Source organism: Dermochelys coriacea, chromosome 10, assembly GCF_009764565.3.
Source record: "Dermochelys coriacea isolate rDerCor1 chromosome 10, rDerCor1.pri.v4, whole genome shotgun sequence".
Classification (NCBI taxonomy): domain Eukaryota; kingdom Metazoa; phylum Chordata; order Testudines; family Dermochelyidae; genus Dermochelys; species Dermochelys coriacea.
This window is the reverse complement of record NC_050077.1, coordinates 10,894,175-10,915,685: the sequence shown is the minus strand read 5'-3', so window position 1 is coordinate 10,915,685 and position 21,511 is coordinate 10,894,175.

Below are 21,511 nucleotides of genomic sequence, written 5' to 3'. Positions count from 1 at the left end.
TTTACTTTATTAGTCTCTGTACATATGCTTGTTTCTTTTAAACTTCTTTTTTTTTTTGAAAGATAGCATATGCTGAAAAAAGAAAGGAAAGTATATGTTAAGTCTGGAGCCACCAAAATGGGATAAAATAATTAGGCAATCTTCCAGCAAAGTCACAGTAGAAGGAAAGCACTAGCTTTTGTTGCATATTTGATCTGTCCAGAGCTTTTTCGTATATCATGACATCTGGTTTATAGCCTTGGTGCCCGATTTAGTGAATAATGAAGATTGTCTCATTAACTCTATTAAATAAACAAACCAAAATGTTCTAGTGACTGCACAGTTTGAAAAGGCTATCTCTACACTGAAACTAGAGGGGCTGCTCCTTACTGTAAAAAGCATGGCTGGTTTGCAAAGGTCCAGTTAGCCGGTCTCAGGATACTCAACTTTCAGTATAGAATGAAACTGGAGCTGAACTTCTGCAAAACAAAACTCCAGTGCCCTGTTGCTCTCACGCTGACTGGAAAACTTAGTCACTGGAGAAGCAAGAAATAAAATACAGGGGGAGGGGTAAGTAGACAATAAAACCTTTTCTTTTCACATATTTTCATTTGCAGATTGATATTAAAGCTTACCGAGTGGTTTTTAGTTACATTCAGACAAAACCTTGGCTTCAAGTTTTCCCTATGAAGCTTTAACTTCACTCGCTGAGAATAAATATTGCTAATTCTGCATAAACAAAAATGCCTCTTCTGAATTTTTTGTAATTTTAGTTTTTAAAAAATGACAATGGTGTAGCAGTGAGGCAGAGCAGTGCAGGGAGACCAAGTGGAGCACATGAAACTGTTCAAGCTTTCATGCGGGATTCTTGCTTAAGAAGAGGGAGAAGTGGGTAAGCAGGCTGAACTCCTAAGTACATTAAAACAGTTCTCTGCCAAAAGGAAAGCAAAAAAATTACACAGCACTTAAATGCTGGTATAAATCAGAGGAAAATCCTCTGACCTGAATGGAGTTACAGTAGGTAAAAGTGTTGTAAGAGACAGCAGAATAATGCCCAACATGTGCAAAACAGTTTTCTGCTGCAATACACAGAGGCCAAAGCCACCCTACACTTCCGTTCTAATATTCACATACATACCTACACAAAACCCCCTCTCCCAGGTGCACAATGTGGGATGGACAGAGAAGGAATTCCATTCCACTGAGATAAAAGGTCTCACTCCTTGTTGGCCAGGTGTTTCTGATAGTGCAGTGCTTTAAGCTCCAGGTGTATTGCAACAAATTAAAGCCACATTCAACCTATTCGTCATACTGATCTCCCCCGTCACCAAATTCTCCTCCTCTTCCTGATGAAGGCAAAAGATCTTTCAAGCAACAGGCCTCTGACATGCTGTAGTTTGTCCTATGTTATCTTTCCGGTCTCATTTTGGATGGGTCTCTGCTTATCTACACTGATAATAGGGTCTGACAGAGTTGCCATTTCTCGGAAGGGGTGGAAAGTAGGACAGAAAAGCCATGCTGGCTTCATACACATACACAACCATATAAAGGCATACACGCTTACATATAGAAACACACTACATAAAGAGGATGGTAGGAAGTGAGAGATATGAAATTGATAAAGTCACCATGCAACTGGTCTCCCACACATTTGTAATGTGGTATAATGGCCATAAATATAAGGATCTACCAATATGTTGCTTCCTGTTCTGTAGTGGGTTTCTATAAGACTTGGGGAGAGATAAGGAAAATCTCCCAACAGCCCTCCTTAGCACAGAACATATATGTTACCATATGGCTGCACTGCTACCCACACAACCTCCAGCCTATAGCTACCTCTGCAATACCTAATATTTCCTAAGATCTCTAAACAGTAGATTATCAAAAACCAATGCTAAACAGAACTGGGAAGGACATATGTAAAGGAAAAATGGCCATGCAACAGTAAGTCACAGAGCTATTGGCAGGAGCATCCATGCTACATAGGACATGGGGGGGGGGGGAGACACAGTGAGGAAAAAAATGTTGGCAGCCCTTAGGAAATGAGGAACGCTCACTGTATATGGTATGTCTCCAAATCAGGTTCGCTGACTAAGACAGCACTAAATACACAGACCCTCAGATGGAAGGTGCAATAAAAGTGCAAAGTATTGTACCAACGATTATGCCAGCTGTGTAAACATGAAACCATCTGCCACTGTTAGAGTATAATACATAGGAGATCTAGGACAGCAACAGGCTCAAAAACATTATCTTCCTAAGTAGATGAGGCTGGATTGGGTCCTAGCCTCACTGACAATAGATCTGTGGGTTAGGACACAGGCTCCTATGTCTTTCCCAACAGAACACCTGCACTTAGGGTCTTGGATTAATGGGTTTTATGATTATGCCTCTAATGCTCTCAGACACCGCATGAGGTACTTGAATCTCAGGGGATGACAACACTCCAACATAGCTTTGCCGTGGATGTTGGCTTTCTTCACAATTTCCACCATAAAGGAGATTGTGCACACAACAAGAGAAAAAACAGCAATATTGTTTTTGTGGCCTAATAGTATCTGATCTAAAAATCTTGTATTGCTTTGTTTCTGCTTTGCTAACAGTGCATTGCAATGTATGTCATGTCAAACTGTATCACATTAAAGTATGCCATACTCTTACAGTACCTAATATAATGTCACAGTTACTATAACAAATATACATTACTTCAGACTGACTATTCACCATCAGTGCATATGGGAGAGATCAAAACCTCAACTCATGAGGAATGAATGCAGCTCAGTAACATGCAGAAAACAGGAGCTGGGGTAGTTTCTATTACTTATAGCTAGGTTATTATTCTGTGTCAGTAATGCTGTCTTGCAGAGGTTACTGCAAACACTGACTATTAATTCTTGTAAGCAGACTAACCACTTGTGCAACATATTGGAAAATGTACATTATAAGGAAACAGAGAATGCTAAGGCAGACATTGATCTACAAATCTAAAAGGACTAAATCAGTTTCATATTGTGAATGCTTAGCACTTATATTGTGCCTTACATTTCCAAACACTGTACAAATATTAATTCTCAAGAATGACTTATTTTTGAAAACAAAAATAGTAACATCTCAGTGATATCTTGTGTCCCATTATTAAACTGTGGATGCTGCAAAGATTATATATTAATCCATAAAATTGTACAATTATGAAAATCCACAATCCACTTAAATGCAAACTGCTTATATACATAGCAGGCACCCACTCCAAATCTTCCTCTCATGAACCACATGTTGATTCTCCTTCATAAAATGTGTATATTGTTTATGTAAATAACCCAGTTAAGTGCTTGCCTAATTGTGTCACGATTTGCCCTCCCCTATACACTGTGACTGCATAAATATATAGGTAAAATGCACAACATTGGTGGAATGTGAAAATGCAGCACTTGCATGAAAAAAGTATCACATGGACTGCTAATTCATCAGTGTTATTGTGACATACTATGAAAATCAATCTGTGGAACTCATCGCCACAAAAATCACATGCCAAGAAGTTAGTAGGATTCAAAGAAAGGATCAGACATTTATAAAGGTAATGAGATCATCCACGATTACATTAGATAGGATAAAAATTATAAGGGAATATAAAGCCTCACGCTTCAGGGCATAAACCAAACAATTAACTGATGGGGGTTACTAAGGACTTTTTCTTACAGACAAACTATTCCTTAAATGTTTGTTATGGGCTTTCTTGCACCTTCCTCTGAAGTACCTTGCATTGGCTACTGTCAGATACAGGATATTGGTCCAGGTGGACCAGTGTTTTTGATTCAGTATGGTAATTCCTATATCCTAAAGAGCAACTATCAATGCTTTTGTAACATTCATTGTGAAAGCCAATATCAATCAAAATGAAGTCCAATACAGTAACTAATGTTTTTTAAAATGAATGTACAATAACATTGACAGTGTTAATAGTTTAACTGAATTTTTATTTTGAAATGTTTGTATTAAATGTGACACATGGGTACAATACACTACTATGGTTTAATTCTTTTTTTTTTTAATCTTTGCTTCTAAAAAATTCAGTAACCATGTTACAACACAGTGGTTTTTTATACAGGAGTTATTAAGTGCTCATTAACATACTGTATACTTTTGAGCTACATGTATACTTTAGTAACAACCACAATTAAAAATCTATTCCTTTTGGTATCTTTTCAAGCATGGAACTGCCTTATTTAGATGAAGGCACACTGTGCATATGTGCAGACTACTGCGATGGCTCAAGAACTATGCAGATAAGAGTGCACTGTATATACACAAGAACAAAAGAGAGTGTTCCTCTTCTCATGTTCATATACTGTAAGGCGTTTTCCATTGAACTGTATTCTCTTGATGTCTGTCTCTCTCTCCCCCTTTCACACACACAAAAGCACATACATGTTGTCTACATTTTTCAAACTATAAACTTTTCCCACCTGCAATGTAAAGTTATAAGTGATAGCCACTGGAGGCTAACTACTGAGAATTTCTTTATATGCACTGAAAAAAATACATAGTTTCTTGGCTAAATACTAAGGTTTTAATTAAATCACAGGGTTCTACTGACATTTATAACTTGCTCCAGCTTCTATGATTTCAGCACAGCACCATCTTTTGAAAGACAGACTGGTGCTCAACTATAAAACATGTATTATTCTAAACATACAAATATGGTTGTACCCACATGAGCATTAATCTAAAGGAGAGCTGTTCTTTCTGGTGAGAATTACTGATGCTATTCACCAGCATGAAACGTGTTTCCTTGGCTGTGGGGGAGGAGGCAAACCTGCCTTATATTAAAAGGCAAAACCATAATTGAAACCAGACCAAAAATGTTTCAGATCAAAGGTTAACTTTCTCTTACTACTATTGCAAGATCTTGTACTTTGTACTGTAAGGAAAGGGTGTTTGGGTTCTAGTAAGTCTTGTAACATGAGCTAGCAGCACCCTTCCCAGAGGGCAGTGTTTTCATGGGATATATTTCATTGTCATAAGCAGCATACAATTACAGCTAGAAAAACCATAAGCTTGAAAAAGCTCAGGGAAAGCTTAAAGAAAGCCAATGGAAAAGAATTAGGCCACCAGGGGGGAAAAATCCCTGATAATGAATATTAGAGGAGATAATGACAATAAGGAAAAGAAGAAAGAGATGTTATTTCTTAACTGTGCTTTGGATTTTTTTTCTCGAAGTCCCCAACCATCCTTAGTTCAGCAAGAGAAATGTGATGTATTATACATATAACTGCAGCCTCTCTCACATAGCTATATGTTTCTTGAACACACACATTTGTTTTTGTTCCTTCTAAGTAGGCAAAAGCGATGATATTTTGGGAGGGAGGGAACAGAGACAAATCACTTGAAATTAAAAGGGAATGGAGAAGAGAGTTCACTTGCATTAATTCCCATTCACAACCACCTTCATGCTTGAGCCAGAATCATTCCTCTCATCTTTATTATTATTGCCTCTTTTTCTGATACCAGAGTCCCATTCTGACACCAACATAGTCCCTCTGACAAGCAGCAAAAGGCATTGGAGCCTTGGAGGTCAGCTTCCCCATGGAGAAGAAATCAGTGATGTAAATTCTGGGTATATTATAAGCATAACTTGCTTTATTTACACACATATACCAGTCCTGAAATGAAATGGTCAATCAGCACGCAAGGCTATCCCTCCCAGAAATCTCAGCCCAACACCAATGCTCTGTTCCCAGGGAGCAACTCTGCCATAAGAAGTGACTTTAACAAGATCCTCTTTCCTCAAATTGCCTCACTACAAAAACCTTGTGTTACATAACCCAAAACTACGAGCAACTCAGCATGTCTTCCTAAGGGTCAAAACTTGCTTGGACACTAAGAAATATATCTTGAGATACTGTGCAACAGCTCCACCTGGGGACACCTGCCATTATATTATTTGCATGATGCCTTGCACTGACCACTGTTACTATGGGGTCCTTATGGAAGCAATAGGGGTTAAAGAGAATCTTGAAGGAAGAGAATGGGGCCCCTGTCATCACCAGTTTCTTTACACTTCATCGCACATGGATGGAAGATTTTTGACTGACACTTACCAGGCTATTACCAAAATGTTCAATGCTTCCATGAGTAACCTCTAGTGAGAGGTTATTTAAGTTTTTCTTATGTCAACAACTCTGCTTAGTCTTTTAACAGCTTGAGATAAAAAGGATGGCACTTGGTACGGTTCAATAGTTTCACTGGTTTCCCTATTTGGGAATTAGCACTGACACCCTATTGCTCTTCAGGGGAATTTTTTCCAGGTCAATTCCCAAGTAACACTTCAGCAGCAGCAGCAGCAGATCTCTCTTTCTCTCTCACTGGTCTTAGACAATTCCAACAGAACTTGTTAGGCCTAGAGAAGAGGGACTCGTAGTGGTTGCGGTCACCAATGTTTTTTAGAAAGTGTGCATGTGTGAGAGTTGATTTTTCATCCGGCTAGTAACCCAGGAGAATGGCAGAGGAGGGATGAATATGGGGATTATTGCAAAGAAAATCCAATAAATAAATTAAAACATAATAAAAAAAAGCAGGTTTCTTGGATGTGGTTAGGGTCAATACCATCCAAGAGAAACAATCACAAAGGAGAAAGCACACTAAGTCAAATTTTATACTCAGTCCCAACCATCTCTGTTGACTTTCAGGGGATTGTACAGTTGTAACAAGAACTATAATTTGATCCTTTGAGAGGCAATAGGAATCAGGCAATCTAGTTAATTTTTGGAGCGATATGTCCTCAGGAAGCCAACATAGGGCCCAGATATAAACTTTTATCTGAATCCAAAACCAGCCAAAGTACCCCTCCTCCAGCTGAATATTTCACAAAATCTATACAAGTAGGATGAGTTTGTACCTAAGTAAAGACAAATCTGATTCTAAATACTTTGAGCCCAATTCTCTACTGCCTTGCACCTTGTGTAGTTATTTATACCTATGCCAAGTGAGTGTAAAATGCCACTGTTGCCAATCACTTTTATTTATTAATTATTTAAATGAATCCTGTTTTGGAGGAGCAGATTTGATAGATGAAAGTCCCACCTGTACTTTGCATGCTCTGGATCCTAAAGACATAACACTATTGTATGTCACACATTCATCCTTCTGCACTGAAGCTCTGTCAGTTTTAATCCTAATGCATTATCTCCCCTTTTTGCTTTGCTTTACTATATTTGTTTTTTGTGTGAGCATATTTTTTAACTTTTAGTCAGGCCAACACAGAAGCAAGTCAAAACATGCTCCTAACCTAATGCCAGCTGATTTCATGTGGGCTGGCTAGTAGCCAATCTCCTAATGGATTTTTCTGTGGTTTGCATGAATAGAGGTCACAGGCTGAAATCCTGGGAAACCAGCAACATATTTCCATAAATGCTTGATAATCTAAATCCAAAGTAACTGAACTCTCTCTGTTTCCCCAAGATAAATAAGATGAGCTGCCTGACCTTGCTTTCCATTCCAAGTTTCCATCTGGAATAGGTCAGAGATAGGATTTCCTCAGTGGAGGGAGCCAGCCTATTGCACACCCTTCCTGGTTATTTGCAGTGCACCACAATCCCTGAGTTACTAACTTCAGATCCATGAAAGAGACTCTTTCCGTCACCACTTTTTTCACCACTTTTTAAAAAAAGTCTTATCTTTTTGTCCATTTTTTTGTTTGCAAGAATGGCTGATCTTTTTGGGGGGAACCATTGAGTCTGGGTTGTATATAAATATTATTTGAGTTTGTAACAGCAATCCTGATGCTACAGATGGATGTCACAAAATTGATAAATATAAATTCCATCGCATAGATGGACCCCAGCCACAGCAAAAAGTGGTATGAAAGTGAAGAATGAGATACCATACATCTTTTATACACAGGAAGATTTATGATTCTCTCTTCTACAAGGCATCCAAGCCTAATCAGATAACCTGATACTTCCTTCTCTGCCAAGGGCACCAGAATATCAAGAGACTCTTTCACTGTATGAGAAAACTGGACAATGAGGTCAAAAGAGGCAACTTGTCTTTCGTTATGAGCAACTACTTTCTCCATAAACACTATCTACTTGTTTCTCAGATAAATACAGAAGGCCAAATTCTGCCTGAATTGTACAAATGCAAGCCCTGTCACATTTTTTGTTGTTGGTTATTTGAAATCAGTGGGATAGCTGAGGTAAATGAGGTTAGAATTAGGTCCTGAAAAATATTTAACTGTCTAATGTACTAGCCCAGTTAACAGTTTCACGTTTGTTCTTCTACAGTATGGGGTAGTTCCCTCCTACTCACATTTAGCCATTTAAACTCTGAGCGCTACTTTCCTAGGCTTGGCCCCAACTGAAAATCAACCCTGAGGAACTCCCATCTTCTCGGTTCTAGAGATTGCCACTTTTTCTGTCATCAGATTTCACCACTCCAAAAAATGGTGGTTGCAAACATCAGATTCTGACCAGAGGAACAAGTAAATTGCTTCATTTGAGTCTGATGCCAACACCACTTCTTGCAAGGAGGACTTTGCACAATGAACAAATACCACTTCTTTTCCCTGTCACTTCACTTGGACTAGTGGGTGAGAAGAGTGAGAGGGAAGAGTGGTATTTGCTCATTATACAAAAAGCCCAAGTGTGTCATTCCTATTTAGTGCCTGATTTTCATCAATGTATGCAATAGAAGAATCCCACATCACAAGGCCAAAGCATTCAATCAGTCAGCATTCTGTGGTTTTCCTATTGATCCTTTTCAAACAGGGAGAAAATGTTCAACCTTGAAGTTCCTGCACATCTTCCCCTTTCTTTGCAATGAAATCATCCAAAGATATAAATGATTGTTCTAAATAAAGCTCAGCCTTGCTGTAGCAATATACATGTCTGCTAATGTATGTGACGGTCAGCCAAAATAAGTTAACCGCCAATAAAAGTCATTTTAATGAAATTAATTATTCCCATGTCAGCTAAAAGAGACAGGTGCACTGTCACTTTTCCTTCACCCAGACTTAGCAGAGCAGCGTGACAAAAGCTGGGAGTGTTCACCTGTACTGGAAATGACCCTAGCTTGTAATATCAGTCCCTCCCATTCATAAACATCAAATTTATACACACAAAACAAGTGAAAAAAATTACAGGATTCTTCAGGTTTATGTGCTAGGCAGCCACACCTCTAGGTATCTACTTACCTCACTAGGCAATACAGCAAAGCATACTAATGGAACTTTTAGTGCAGAGTAGCAGAGTCCAGAAAGATGTGTGTCGTGGATGGCAAGCTGGTGTGCTATGGACTTACACCTTAGCTTGCCGTACACTAGGTCTACCTACAGACAAATCCTGAATAAAGAATTTGAGAAACTGAAGGAGATAAGTAAAGAAGCCCCAATCCTGAGGTACTATGACAGTTGTCCACAGAAACCTCTAAAGAGCATATTGGCACAGTCCTCTTACAGCAGTTCGGTCAAAACTAGAGACCAGTAGCTCATGTGTCATAGGCACTAACAAAAACTGAGTGTCAATATGCTCAAATAGAGAAAGAGGCTTTGACTGTGCCCCATACATGTAAAAAGTTTCATGTCTTTATTTATCGAAGCCTATGTTAACTGAAGCTGACCCCAAACCATTTATTGCCATTGCTGGAAGGGACATGGCAAACATCCCCTTCAGAATACAGATATTATTTTTTCAGCTACAAATGCATGATTTTCAAATTAAATATAAATCTGGGAGAAAGTTGGTGGTTCCAGACACACTCTCTAGAGCTTTTGACAAAAATGCAATGGATAAAAGTCCAGAGCTAGATTTTGCATGTCAATCTGATTTAAAAAAACCCGTCCAACCTCAGACGAAATGTGGACTGTGATTGTCAGAGATACTGGTCAGGATAAAATCCTTCAGCAAGTAATTAAGCCTATTAGCACAGAGTGGCCAGGTCAGCAGGTTCTCAACCCCTATTATCAATTTAATGGGGAGCCTTCAGTACTCGATAGGACCTTTTCTAAAGGCACCAGGTTGGAAAGTCCTCCTAAAGTGTTACATAAAAATATGACTAATTGAACATTGTTTAGTTATAAGTATTTGTAATTGTGATATATTAGTTGTTCGGTTTTTTTAAAGTATTTATTGTTATTAAATTTTCAGATGGAAAGGAAAAATGTGGTATTAGGGACCACATCTTTCTCTAAGAGACCTTTAAGGGCTGAGTTTCCCATACAAGAACCTGGATGAGGTGCTGCAGAATTTCATATTGTTGTCATGCAGTCAGTTGGCACTGATCACAGAATAAAGCAAAGCTTTTGCAAGCACCTTGAACTGCACAGTCAAGTCACTCATGCCAGGCTTTTCACAGCACGGACAGTGAGATCCTGAGCTGTAGAGCGCTTCAAATCTGCAGATATTCGCTTTAAATCTGCAGACCGTTTTTGCAATTGCGGCTAAGATGCAGATACAAATTTTGTACCTGTTCAGGGGTCTACTGAGTTGAGATCCTGTGGTCTGAACTCCAGTAGTTCTGAGCACTCACAGCTGCAATTGAAGTATATGGGAGGTATGAACATATAAATTTGGGTACACAAAATTAGTGGATACTTTTGATCTTAATCTCTCTGTGCCCCAGTTCCCCACCTGTAAAATGGGGATAATGCCTCCTCATTTCACAGAGGTGTGGTGAAAATAAATTCATTAGTATCTGTGAAGCATTCAGCTACTATTGTGATGAGCACCACAGAAAAGCCCACAAGGAAATTAGTAATCTGTCCTCAGAGTGGGGTTTGAATAATGTGCAGTAAATAAGGCATGGGGCCACACATCGAACAATGAAAAGAAAAAAGTATATTGAATAGTAGCTTGTTAAGTGATCACTGTCCATCCTGTGCACTGCATCAGGTTGGGGTCTTATGTAAAAAATAGTATGTGATCATGTAATTAAAGACAGTAAAGACCATATTTTGTAAATTACTGGGCATATTTACAGTTCTATATATGGATAATTATTAATTATTTAGACTCTGGTTATGACTCCATAGTTAAGACTGAATTTCATTGTGCACCTAAAGCAGGGATTCCATGTCTTTGCTATGTATGAAAAATAAGTGTATCCTCCCCAAACTTACAGCACTTACTCTGTGTTCAGAATGAATTCTCAGAATTTACAAGTAAAAGCATTAATTTTTTTTATAAGTTAAAAATAATTAAAAACTGGGTCCTACACTAAGATAGAGTTTAGGTTGAGAGTACATATCAGCAACTTAAAGGTAAAACAAACAAAAAATGTTGTAATTATCCCAAAACCAAATATTACAAATCTTAGCATTAACCACAGTCTAAGAGGTAAAACTTAAAAGAAATCCAAACACGACAAGGTTTGGAAAAGAATAGTTAAGGCACCCACCCTTCATTCTTCTCTGTAGTGACACACTGAGTTGGAGGGAAGTATGTTAAAAAAATCAAATGCATCTTTAAAAGTCAATTTAATCTAGAACTACAAACATGAAAATCTCTTAATCATAATCATATAGCTATTGCATGGTGTCACTACACGAGAAAGTTAAGGTTGTTTGTGTACCTTCACTCTGCATTTTCAAACCTTAACATATTTGGATTTCTTTCAAGTGTATCCTTAATCTGAATTTTATAGATTTGTAATGCTTGGTTTTGGGATAACTACAACTTCACATCTAATAAAATAAATAAATAAATAAATAAAAATCTTTGACCCCATTTGCCTCTCCAACTACCACCTAATTTCTCTTCTTCCTTTTGTTTTTAATTTCACAGAATGTGCTGATTATAAGTGCTGTCTGAAGTTCCTCTCTTCCAGTTCCATCCTAGACTCTTTCCAGTCCAGCTTCTGCCCCTTCCATTCCACTGAAGCCACTCTTGTTGACATCTCTAATGACCTCTTCCTAGTAAAAGCTCAGAACCAGTACTCCATCCTCAGCTTCCTTGACCTGTGAATTGCCTTTGACAAAGTTGAACATGCTCTTCTTGAAATCTTGTCCTCCTTTGGCTTCCAAGACTATGCTGTCTCCTGGTTCTCCTGCTTCCCCTTCTGTTGCTCCTTCAGTGTGTCCTTTGGAGGATACTCCTAGTCTGCCCTCCAACTTTCTCTGGGGGCTCCACAGGGCTTTGTCCTTGGTCCCCTTCTCTTCTCCCTCTATATCATATCTCTGGGTAATCTTATCTGCAATCACAACTTCAGCTACCATCTCTGCTGATGACTCAGAGATCTACCTCTCTTTCTACTCCAGATCTGTCTTCTTCTGTCCAAATGAAAATCTTGGCCTGTCTCTCTTACATTTCGTTGTGGATGTCGAGCCACCAACTCAAGCTAAACATGGATACAGCAGAGCTCTTAATCTTCCCTTGCCCCACAAGCCTTCCCACTTCCTCCTTTCTGGATCATGGTGGACAACACCACTATCCTGCTCATCATGCAGGCCCATAACCTGGGCATCATCTATGCCTTGGACTTAGCTCCAGGGGTACGTCTACACTATGAAATCAGGTCGATTTTATAGAAGTTGAATTTTAGAAACCGATTTTATAGAGTCAATTGCGTATGTCCACACTAAGCGCATTAAGTCAGCGGAGTGCGTCCTCACTATCGTGGTTAGCATCGATTTACAGAGCAGTGCACTTTGGGTAGCTATCCCACAGTTCCTGCAGTCTCCGCTGCCCATTGGAATTCTGGGTTAAGCTCCCAATGCCAGATGGGGCAAAAACATTGTTGCGGGTGGTTTTGGGTACATGCCGTCAGGCCTCCCTCTGTGAAAGCAATGGCAGACAATTGTTTTGCGCCCGTTTTCCTGGGTTACCTGTGTAGACACCATACCATGGCAAGCATGGAGCCCGCTCAGCTCACCGTCACTGTACGTCTCCTGGGTGCTGCTGGCAGACGTGGTACTGCATTGCTACACAGCAGCAACTCCTTGCCTTCACAACAGACAGTGCAGTAGGACTGATAGCTGTCGTAAGTCTCCTGGGTGCTCCTGGCAGACCTCGGTGAGATTGATCAGGGATTCCTGGACAGACATGGCTATCCTCCTCTTAGTGCACCCAATGGGAGCCAGAGGCTCTAGGTCATTCTCTTCTTTAAGTTTTGTCTCATGGAGATTCAGTCCTGCCTAGAATATCATGCAAGCTTCTGCCTCAGGCTGCTCTCCCACCTGGCAGCACCGTGCGGTTGCACCTACCCCAGCCTACCCCTTGCTTCCGTGGCTCATGAAGCCTGGACAGTAGTAAGGAGCAGTTCAGCCATAGGCTGAGCAAGTGCAGAATGGTGGTAGAATGTGCCTTTGGACATTTAAAAGCTCCCTGGCGCTGTTTGCTGACTAAGTCAGACCTCAGCACAGCCAACATTCCCATTGTTATTGCTGCTTGCTGTGTGCTCCAAAATATCTGTGAGAGTAAGGGGGAGACGTTTATGGCGGGGTGGGAAGTTGAGGCAAATTGCCTGGCGTCCGATTTTGAGCAGCAGACACCAGGGCGATTAGAAGAGCAGAGCAAGGCACGCTGCACATCAAAGAGGCTTTGAAAACTAGCTTCATGACTGGCCAGGCTTTGGTGTGACAGTTGTGTGCGTTTCCCCTTGATGCAAACCTGCCCCCTTTGCTGATTTTAATTCCCTGTAAGCGAACCACCCTTCCCCCTTCGAAATAAAGTAACTATTGTTTTGAAACCATGCATTCTTTCTTTATTAATTAAAAAAAAAGAGATAACAGACAAGGTAGCCCGGGTGGGGTGGGGGTGGAGGGAAGGACAAGGCCACATTGCTTATTGTAGCCACACTAAACATCAAACTGTTTGAATGACAGCCTTCTGTTGCTTGGGCCATCCTCTGGAGTGGAGTGGCTGGGTGCCCGGAGCCTACCCCTGCATTCTTGGGCAGCTGGAGGCGGCTATGGAACATCGGGAGGAGAGTAGGAGGGTATACAATGGATGCAGCGAGGGGGTCTGTGCTCTTTTTGGCTTTCCTGCAGCTCCAACAGATGCTTCATCATGTACGTTTGCTCCCCCATTGGCCTCAGCATCGGGTCCTGCCTCCGCTCTTCGTGCTCACTGTAATCCTTTCCTGGCCTCTGCCACTGAATGACTCCATGCATTAAGCTATGCCTTATAAATGCGGGAGGACTGCATGAGCTCGGAAAACATGTCATCGGGTGTGAGTTTTTTTTCAACCTTCTAATCTGCGATAACCTCAGGGACGGAGATGATATGGGGAGCGTAGAAACATTCTACACTCTACGATTCTGGGGGTCTGCATGGTCACCTGTGCTGTCATTTTTAAATCGACCTAACGCGGCTAAATTCGACCTAACCCTGTAGTATAGACCAGGCCTAGGTATTCTCATCCAGGGTATGTCTAAGTCTTGCCAATTCTTTTTGCATAACATCTCTAAGATACAGCATTTCCTATCTATCCACACAACTAAAACTCTCATCTAAGATCTCATCATCTCAATTACTGCAACACCCTTCTCTCTGGCTTTGACAACTGTAATCTTGTTCTGCTCTCCACCACTCAAAATGCTGCTGCAAAGATGATATTCCTAGTTCATCACTTTGACCATGTCATAGCCAAGATGGTGAAGGACACAACCCCATGCTCCAGGTGTCCTTAAATCTTCAGCTGCCAGAAGCTGGGACTAAACGACAGGGGATGGATCTCTTGATAAACTGTCCTGTTCTGTTCATTCCCGCTGTGCCATCTGGCATCAGCCACTGTCGGAAGACAGAATTATGTGGGTAGATGGACCATGGCTCTGACCCAGTATGGCCATTCTTATGTCACTCATCTCTTTGAATCCCTCCTCTGGTTCCCCTTTCTCTGTGGCATCAACCTTTAAGCTGCTTGTATTCGTTTCAAGCAGAAGTGCAATAGGTGGGGGAGCTGGGAATCTGGGCTCCTTCCTTGGTCTCTGACCGGAGCTGGCTGATTTAATAGTTGAGCCCCTTCCCTGCTGGCTTAAAGCAGAAGTAGCTGGGCTGAATTTGAGTGGTGTTGTGACCCTGTGCACCAGGTCACAATACCACTGCTACATGGACAGCTGGGCCAAATTTGAGTGGTATTGTGACTCTATATGCCTGCTTGGCTCCCCCTACTTTTGCAGTCTTTCCAGCGAACGTGGACACCAGACACCCCCCAGTCCCTAGGGAAAAACAGAACAGGAGGCACCTGGAAACCCCAGTCCATAGGACTGAGAGAGGACTGGATCCAGGCTTTTGGTGCTTCCTGGAGAAGCAGAGATGCAGAAGGAGGATAGGGTCTGGGTTCCCAGAATTGCCTGGCACCTGGTAGGGATGGTGCTCTTCAGCCTTACCAGCTTTCTGGATATGAGCTCAGGGCTGGGTATAGAGTGGGGAGACTAGGGGCTGGGTGTGGGGCAGTGTCAGAGGAAGACCATAGGGCAGGATGTGGGACCGCAGGAGTGGAATGTGTGCAGAGCTGGATGAATGGGGGAGAACGTGGAGCTTGGTGCATGGGCAATGTAGGGGGAAAGCATGGGTCTGGTTGTGGGGACAACAGGCAGGAGTGTATGGAGTTAGGTGCAGAGTGGAGAGCATGTGTCTGGGTGCAAAGATAGCGTGGAGGGCTCAGGGCTTGTGATGGGAGAGTAGCAGGGGGAGAGCTTGGGGCCGGATGCAGGGGCAGCAGCGGGGAACATAAGGGACTGGCTGCATGGCAGTGGAGGGAGAACTCTTGCCTCCTCCTCAGGAAAATTCTGCTTGTGCCCCTACTTTCAAGGCCCTTCACAGTTAATCCCCACCCTACTTATCAACTTTCAGTTGTTATCGAGCTCTCCATGCTTGCCTCCAATTCAGCAGTCATGCCTAGTGATGAAAGCAACAGTTCAGCCTACTGGTTAGAACTGGGTCCAGGTGGCCAGAGTGGAAGAAATGAGTCACGAGTCAGTACTGAAAGAACAGAAGCCAAATGCTAGAGCCAGAGGAGGTAAATCAGCTCCTTAAGCCAGAGCTAGGGGTCAGGGCCAGAAGTCTGAAGCCAGAAGGGAGCAGGGGCTGGAGCGGAATAGAGACTGGAAGCAAGTTGAAGCGGGTGCAGGGACTGGAACAAGGGCAAGCTCAGCTCTGGGCATGGTATGCGTTGAGCAGCCACTGAACTGCTGTAGGGGCCAGGCCTATAAACAGGACTTCTGAACCAGCAGGGCTGTGGCCACCCAGAGTTTTAAGGCAGTGCAGCTGGGCTCATTAGCAGTCTAGCAGCACAGTTATTCGGGGAGCAGGCCAGCAGCTGTTCCTAGTTGGTCTGGTCCCTGAAACCCTAGATTCCAGCCTCCACCACCATTGTTAAATATTCAAACACTGTTGTGCTTTCTCCCATCCTGACCCACTTGCTTGGCAAATACTCCCCCTAAGCATTCACAAAGCCACCTCATTATTCACCTTCAAATTCCCCCTCAGAATTCTGCTTTGCCATGATGCCTACCAAAAAATTGACAACGATTAGGCTGCTACTGTGCAGCCTTTAATGTTGACCAATATTTGCCACTGTTTACTTATACTCCTCCATCTTTTTCTATCCATTTGTTGTCTTATGCTTACATTGTAAACCACTGGGGGAAAAGGACAGTCTTTTTGTTCTGTTTTTGTACAGCACCTAGCACAATGGGTCCTGGTCCATAACTAGGGCTTCTAGGGGCAATGATAATACAAATAATAAAATAAATAACAACAATAATGTTTTTTACCCTTAAGGTTACTGATCTGTACTCTCAATCTTAACTCCATTTTAACCTAGTTTTTTGTCTGGAAATATACAGATTTGCTGTATTATCATAATGGTATATTGAAGATGACAGCTACATATTAGTGGTGGAGGAGTTTAGCCATACAGCAACTTATATATGGATAGGGAAAGATCATAATGCTCTAGACAAGGCTTTGTTGCTGAATAGATTAATCTCCTTCTGCACAGAAGTACTTTCTTTTTATCACAACATTCCAAGAGAGAATTGGAGAATATACTATTTTATTTTGCAAAACTGTTGAATTGTGCACTTGAGATGGTAAATATGGACAGCATGATAAACAGACTGTTTTTATTCCAGGAAAATATTTTGTGTTGATGTTTTTTGTCATAAGATGCATAGAAATAGCTGTCCTGGGGCAGGACACCATTGCAATCAAGTTGTCAAGTTTAACACAGATATGCTATAGAAATATCTTTAATAAATAAATTAAGGGTTGTGGCTACTTGCAAAGTAGGATACTTGCTATTTCACAGGCAGTTCAGGCATTTTTTTTCCTGTGCAATAGCAGGTTGCCATAAGACATTTAGAGGGTGATTTTCATCACCTGCAGGATAAACAAACCCAAGTTCCCCACCCTCAATCTCTTTCCCATCTATGTTCTCACACATCAGCACACTAGTGAGGACATGTGCCCTGTCAATTTGTTGGGCTAAAGCACTGGTTCAAACAGATCTTAGAATACAACTTCAAGTTTACTTCATGCTGCTGCCTGTTTTATTATTTGGAGATTTGAAAAAGCTTGGGGGAAATGAACATCCAACTTAGAATGACATAACAAAAGTATTTCTTCCCTACCTGCTAGCATTTGCACCCTCTTAATGTATTTGCTTCACAAAGGATAAACAATAGGATTTTATAGAAATACTCCGTTAATTATTTGATCTGCATTATTCTCTTTTGCCTAATCTGATGTGAAGTATTGGGACACAACAGAAGTGTTAGGAGAAATATTCTTTTCCTTGTTGTCATTTTTGGGCAACAAATATACAGTGGGATTCTATTTGTCTGTGGCTAAACCACAGAAAAATGAAGGTATGATCAACAGTTAAATTGTGTAATATCAGCAAGGAATTCACAACAGTGGGTATTTTGTTCTCATCACTTCTACAGTTGGGAAAACTAGTGACAGTAATTAGCAGTAAGTTTGGTTTGCAGAGCAAGGGATGAAGGAAATAACGTCAGTGCAGCTGTCTTTTTCACAGGTACAAGGAAAGCAGAGCAGATGCTCAGCTAGGCTACTTTGTCCAGTTGGCTTCGTGGACAGCACTGGAATAGTCTTGACAGAGCTTTCAGTCATTTGGATGTTGTTATGGAACTGCAAAATTAGAGCCAAATTGGAGGTGGTGATAAAAGAAAAGAAAAAAATTGCTGTTTCTCTTCAAATATATTTTAGTTGTTCGCCGTATGCTTGGAACAATAAAAAACAATGGGTAGCAGAAATATTAGGAGCATTTAGCCATTGTCATGGATTATTTATATTTGATAAGATGGTTTAAAGAAAGAATACTGTAACATCTTATTTTCTCTTCTATGTTAACTTGTGAAAACATGCTGTAATTTTGGGTCTGTGAAGAAATTCAATACTGATCAAATATTTTGCTTTTGCTTTCACTTGTCACTTAAGCTAATGTAATATATGTCCAAACCTTATTATTTATTGTACTCCAACGACCCTTGTCCACATTTAATATTTTATTCAGAGTAGCCTACTGATTTCAGTACAACTGGTCATGGAGTAAGGCACCACTCATCATGGGTAAAAGTATCAGAATCAACTCCTTGGGGTGTGGATGGAAGGGAGAATGGAGAATAAAAGAGAAGAGCTAAATACTTTACTTTGCTGAATATAGGCCCCATCAAAAACACCAGCAAATATTATCCTGGAAGGACTGCTGCAATCTCTACTATGCAAATGAGTGCCCTACAAAAAGCTAATTACAGAAAACTAGTAACCAGAAGACAAAGGCAATACACTGTTTAATTTAAACAATTCTCTAATACTGTCATCAGCACACCATAGTTCATGCTTTGTAACTAGTAACTGCTCCAGAATTAAAGAATTATCATATTCTTTATCATATCATTAATCATATTTATCCACCCTTGAGTAAAGTTTTTCAGCTGAAGTTTTTATAGTGTGGCATGATTTTAAATGGAAGGAACATAATGGGGTTAACATAGCTGAGTGCCAATACTTAACAGCCTTTTAACAGAAACGTTTGTCATGAAAGAAAAGTATAAATGAAGAACAAAAACCCCTACAATTTGGATAGCAGTTAAGAGACTCTTATTGATGTGAAATTCTGCACTAAAATACAGCTAGAAAGCACTTGAACAGAAAACAGCAGTGGAATTTGTCTTTACAGAGAGCAACTTGTATGGAAAATAAATCACTAAGGGCCAGATTGTGCCACCCTTACTCATGTTGAGTAACACCTCACTCCACTAACTGTAACTGATTCAATGGGACCACTCGCAGGGTGACATACTACTATGTGAGCAAGGATAGCAGAATCTGTCCCTAAACATGGTATTGACTGCAAAATATTCTAATATATTGTTACATATTTCCCATGGGATGAAAACTTTCAGATGTTCTATATGTCTGTGGACATGTGTACAAGCTTTACACTTTTGTTAATTTTATGTCTGATTAATGCAAAACTTACAAAAACATATTTTATAATTAACATTTTTTGTCATTAGAGACACCCTGCAAAGAGACTTTGCAAACATATCCAATTTCATCTATAAACAGCACATTAAGTAATTTTAAAATCATTTGGAAAAAACCCTAAAAACTTAATTACAGAATTCAAATTACAGAACTTATTCATGCCAGCGTTAAAAAACAAACAGATCCTAAACAATTCTCCAATAGAAATTACTGACCCATTCTTGAAAAGTAAATCCAAGAAATACAATTTGTCTCGAGGCTTTTGATAAGATTTTAATCATTTAAAACTTTGCTCAGTAAGTAATGCTCCAAGACAGTTTTGATCCATTGATGAGTTCTATCTAATATATTCCCTAAAGTACAGTTCCCCTAAATCTATTAGACATTTACAGCCTTTCAGAATGTGCTGCTTAAGATGCTCTATCACACTGTATTAACTTGACAAGTAATGTAGTGCTATCTTTTATTTTCATAGAGAGAACTATATTTGACCTTGAAACTACTAACAGTAGTTTACTATAACCTCCCTTAAAGGGCCTTTGTGATATATTGCCATTAGATATCATACTGGACTTCCAAGACTTGAATATATCCTTATAGGAAACTATAGGATTTCTCACCCTGGACCAGATCATTGGTCCATCAAAATTCAGTATCTTGCTCCTGACCAATACCCAATGCTTCAGAGAAAGTCAAAACAAAAAACCCCTTCCCATGGTACATCTAGCTAATTATTCAACACTATATCCCTGACCATCTGTCTTTTGTTCTGTAGTTTCTACATAAAAAGAAAAAGAGTACCGGTGGCACCTTAGAGACTAACAAATTTATTAGAGCATAAGCTTTCGTGAGCTACAGCTCACTTCATCGGATGCATTTGGTGGAAAAAAAAAACCTACATAGTGCCTAATACTGCAGAATCTTAGCATTGACTCCTGTGGTGATCGCTTACCACCCGCAAACATAGATGCAATTTCTCTTCTCTTAACATATATGATTACAAATATTAGTGGTCATAAATTATCCTTCCCTTATTTGTTCCTCAGCAGCTTCCAAAAGAGCACCCATATATAACTGCACTCATGTAAACAGCTGAAATACATTAAGCATAGTTGTAAACTCACCTTTCAATGGCCTTTGTAAGTTTATGCCTCACAATAAGCTTCCAGGAATAAGAGTTATTTGTACATTAATATTCACCCAAATAAACCCTTTGTTCCAAATAATTTAACTATACTTAGCTATGTAGAAAGACAGTGAACTGCACTGACCAGGAAGAGAGATTTGCTCTCATCTTTGTTTTTCAGAACTGCTCTCCACTCAAGTGCTTATCAGCCAACCTGTGCTATCATGCCACCAAAATGCAAATAAGATTAAAAGAATCCATCTCCTTCACCTCTTAACTGTGCTGCTCTGAAGGAAAAAGATTTCAATGGATATAAAAGAAAATCTAAAATTAGAACCATTTAAAATGGTCTTTATTATGAAAATGCTGTATCTGCTGTGTTGGGTAACAATATAGGATTTATTGTTTGGTTGGTTTTCTAGGGAGTTTATGGTCAGCTATATTCTAGTAATTTTCCAAGGATGTTTTTAACTACTTGTAGCTAAGATAAAGAACCAGAAGTGACTATAAACCTGCACAATTTGTCACTGAAATCATCCAACATGTGTAAGTAAAGAACAATGTCTCCTCATATAGCACCAAATTCTGCTCTAAATGACATTGGTTTAAATCTCGAGTAACTCCTCTGAAATTAAATCCTGCAGAGATTTACACACATGCTTAATTTTAATCTTATGAGTAGTCCCATTGGACTATATGGGATTCCTCTGGTGCTTAAAGTTAAGCATGTGTGTTAAGAGCAGAGCTTTATTTTGGATTTACACCAGTGTGACCAAGTAGAAATTGTCTCAAAATTACTTAGGAGTGGCCTAACAGCTCCAAGTATGTACAACTGTTTGATGAAAACTCTTACTGATTACATGCAAGTCTCTCAGACTTCAAACATCCATAACAGGAGTCAGACTTCATTAAGATACTCAAATGTTTAAAGCTATTTGCTTGGGCCAAAAAAAGA